At 37.0% G+C, this 4037-nt stretch overlaps 1 protein-coding gene across 1 annotated transcript in view; it reads right to left on the bottom strand.

Annotated features, from left to right (window-relative positions):
* The window catches only part of LOC137615849 (retinol dehydrogenase 13-like), a 28542-nt gene extending 25220 nt beyond the window's left edge, over positions 1-3322 (bottom strand). Inside the window, exon 1 of the mRNA XM_068345538.1 lies at positions 3188-3322. The gene's annotated coding sequence lies outside the window, so the exon portion shown is untranslated. The remainder of the gene's footprint in view (positions 1-3187) is intronic.
* Positions 3323-4037: the final 715 nt, after the last annotated feature.

Here is a 4037-nt window from a genome sequence, read left to right as displayed (position 1 = left end):
GTGGCTGGGTTCTGAGTTAGAGAATTGATTGTCAAGGATGGATGGCTGGTATTTGAGTTGGAGAATAGATTGTCAATGATGGCTGGTTGATATTTTAGTTAGAGAATTGATTGTCAAGAATGGAGGACTGGTTTTAGAGTTAGAGACTTGATTGTCAAGGATGGATGGCTGGTTTTTGAGTTAGAGAATGGATTGTCAAGGATGGATGACTGGTGTTTTTAGTTCGAAAATTGAATGTCAAGGGTGGATGGCTGATTTTTAAGTTAGAGAATTGATTTCAAGGATGGAGGGCTGGTTTTAGAGTAAGAGAATTGATTGCCAAGGATGGCTGGCTGGTTTTTGAGTTTGAGAAATTATTGTCAAGGATGGGTGGCTGGTATTTGAGTTAGAGAATTGATTGTCAAGGATGGGTGGCTGGGTTTTCAGTTAGAGAATTGATTGTCAAGGATGGGTGGCTGGGTTTTGAGTTAGAGAATTGATTGTCAAGGATGGGTGGCTGGTATTTGAGTTAGAGAATTGATTGTCAAGGATGGGTGGCTGGGTTTTGAGTTAGAGAATTGATTGTCAAGGATGGGTGGCTGGGTTTTGAGTTAGAGAATTGATTGTCAAGGATGGGTGGCTGGTATTTGAGTTAGAGAATTGATTGTCAAGGATGGGTGGCTGGGTTTTGAGTTAGAGAATTGATTGTCAAGGATGGGTGGCTGGTATTTGAGTTAGAGAATTGATTGTCAAGGATGGGTGGCTGGGTTTTGAGTTAGAGAATTGATTGTCAAGGATGGGTGGCTGGTATTTGAGTTAGAGAATTGATTGTCAAGGATGGGTGGCTGAGTTTTGAGTTAGAGAATTGATTGTCGAGGTGGGTTGGTGGGTTCTGGGGTTATAGAATTAATTACTAACGTGCGAGATGGTAGGTAGATTCTTGGGTCAAGAGTTTGTTGTCAAGGTTGGGGCACGTGGACTGTGGGTCCCCGGGTTAGGTAAGAGATTGAGAAAATGGGGTTTGGTTTTGTGGTTAGTGACTTGATTGTAAAAGTGGGTTCTTGGATTATATAATTAATTGCCAATATTTGTAGAGTGGGCTCTTGGGGTTAGAAAATTATCAAGGTGTGTGATGAGTTCTGAGGTTTTGCAAGGAATTAGAATTGATTACCAAAATTGAAGGTGTTGGGTTCTTAGATTAGGGAATTGATTGCCATTGTTGGGTTTGATGGGTCCCTCTGATTTATGAATGTGGTAAACATAGTATACGTATAAAAGAATCTGATTATCTCCTCATTACTCGTGGAATTTATCTCGTATATAGTGAATGGACGTTTAGGGACATACTCACAATCACTAAAAAAAAAAGATAACGTAATTTGGGCATGAATCCCGTTTTCTATTTTAACCTAACACTTAAAGCCATATATTTCTCATCTTACCTTCGGTACTTGGGAAGTCTAAATTCCTATTTCAAAATTTGCCTTGTTACTTTAAAAATTGTATGCATTATTTCCATTACATCTATATTCACCGAAGTCCTCTGCTGCTAATTTTCTGTACAATTGAAAGAAACTTGTTTATACTTTCCACATCACTTAGAAGCCATGTGTTTCCAGTTTGCTTTTCCTAATCACTAGAAAGCTGCGTTGTCTCTTTCTTTTCAGCTCAGTACATAACTCACATATCTAGTTTTCCTTGTAGTTAGAGGTCATCTTTTCTGGGTTTCCGTAACCCTGAGAGCTTAGTCATGTTTTTCCAGTTACGTTGGTGCTGAAAGAACCCTGTTTCCAGATTTCCGAAGGCACTTGGAAAGCAGGTTTTTCTTTATACCTTCAACTCTCCAGTATGTCACTAATCATCTTGTTGTTACCTTATGAGATACTGAACTGAAGGATATTTGCTGTAGAATCATGTCACGCAGATAATTCACTATAGATATCCACTGATCTTCATGAAAATTAAACTTCGATTAATTTTGTAGTTTCTTAATGTAAAGGACACCATTTTTGCCTTCCAATTTTTCCTAATAGGATATTGTTCCGGTTTGATTTTTTTTTTCAGAAGATTGGGTTTTCAAGCGCAATCCCAAAAAATGGTCATTCATTTTCCGTAAAGTCTTATATATTTTCCAAACTATTTCATATAAACTTTCTTCTTTTAAGAAGAGGGGCTGTCGCTTCTTTAGAGGTTAGATAACACCATGGAAATGCAGCATCACCCTTTTCTACCTTAGTTTGAAGGGATTTCAAAATGCCTCCCAATTAAAAAAGTCAGTGAATAGATTATGCTGATTAATTGTTTTCTTTTTTACAATTCCTCGTTGCAAGGACTAAAGTCACCAGTTCCTCATATGAAGGATCACCGTAGTATTTGAAACACCCAAATAGTGTATGTATGAATGGAGGAGAAAAGAAGTTTCAAAATCGAAATTACGTGGCAGTAAATACTCTTGCAAGTTTCACCTTCATCCATAGCCGCTTTGCGTGGAATATATATTGCCTCACTCCCGTCCTGTCATTTTCTTCCTCCAAAATCTCTTTTCTGTGTTTTGTATTATTTTTCTGATTTTATTGTATTATTTTATCACGGATTCCCAAATTACCGGCACATTTGAAATAAATTTTCTTTTATATCTTTTTTTTTCACTCTGTTGTTGATAACACAAGTTTCGTCATTTTCCCTTTCCACTACGGCCACTTCATCACTCACACTCGAAAAAAATATTTTATACTATATCCTGTATGTACATACTTGAAACGATAATTTTGTAATGGGGTAACACAAATACTAATTATAAATAATAAATGCATCGTGATTTTTTTATTTTTTAGTGTACCCCTTTATACACTCAAATTAATATTGTTTACAACGATAACATACAGATTCTAGCAAATGTTTACTAGTGACCTCTAATTAATAAAAAAAACCTATAGACTCCACTGCGCTACTCACCTGTAGGCTCAGACTATATACACTTCTGCTTGCAATATTAGCAATAAATTAATTAGTATCACATGTAGACAAGTTAATAGACAACATTCATCTGTAGGCTCTTAAGGTGTTTTAGACGATCATGTTTATCGACATCAGTATTTTGTTACGTCAGTGGTGAGAAAGAATCACTTAGACGATAAAAGATATCCAATGATAAATATTACTTAAATAATCTGATCGTGTAAAGGGCGCTTACGATAATAGCACTCACCTCTTGATCGCCTGGCACTAGATGTCTTCGCAACGGGAGTAGCCAAGCTAATGAGACGAGTCTCAGAGACTCAGACTCCCGATGAACTTTGACGGTGGCCGAAGAAAACTGAGATGACCAGAGAGAGGGTTGCCGATGACCACCTTGAGGGTACACTCAGGCAGGCTGTTCTATCTTGTTTTTCTTCCTCTTGTTTTGTTAAAGTTTTGATGGTTTGTATAGGAAGTATTTATTTTAATGTTGTTACGATTCTTAAATATTTAATTTTTCCTTATTTCCTTAACTCACTGGGTTATGTCCCTGTTGGGGCCCTGGGTTTATAGCATTCTGCTTTTCCAGCTAGGGTTGTAGCTTAGGATTTGATAATAATAATAATAATAATAATATGCTTTATCTTCTTTTCCTTTCCCAATGCGTTTTAGGCTGAGGAGTTGTTTTGCCCCCACCCCCACCCCCTCCCTCGATATCGGAATTCATGTAGCCAACTTGTATGCAGTCCCGTCACTTGCCAGAACCACCCATTCATTGTTTACCTTGTAGTACACACACTTTTACGTCACTGAAATTCCAGTTGCCAAACGATGATATTGCAACCAAAATCACATGTTACCTTGGGATTAATTAATCCCTGGAATTGGGCGTTAAAAGTTACATGCAGTTGCGTTATCTGATTTTTTTTCTTTTCTTTTTATTACTGCGATTCCAGCTATTCCAAATAAAGAATTGCGTCGGGTTCCACCCAGAATTTTTATTTTTATTTTTTTTATTTTATTTTTTTTTTTTTCCAATGAATCCTAAACGCCCCGTGTCAGATTGTTATTAAGATTTCATCTTTTAATATTGTAACATC

Source organism: Palaemon carinicauda, chromosome 22 (assembly GCF_036898095.1).
Source record: "Palaemon carinicauda isolate YSFRI2023 chromosome 22, ASM3689809v2, whole genome shotgun sequence".
NCBI classification, from domain to species: Eukaryota; Metazoa; Arthropoda; class Malacostraca; order Decapoda; family Palaemonidae; genus Palaemon; species Palaemon carinicauda.
The sequence above is the reverse complement of the archived record's forward strand: the minus strand, read 5'-3'. Positions and strand labels throughout refer to the sequence as shown.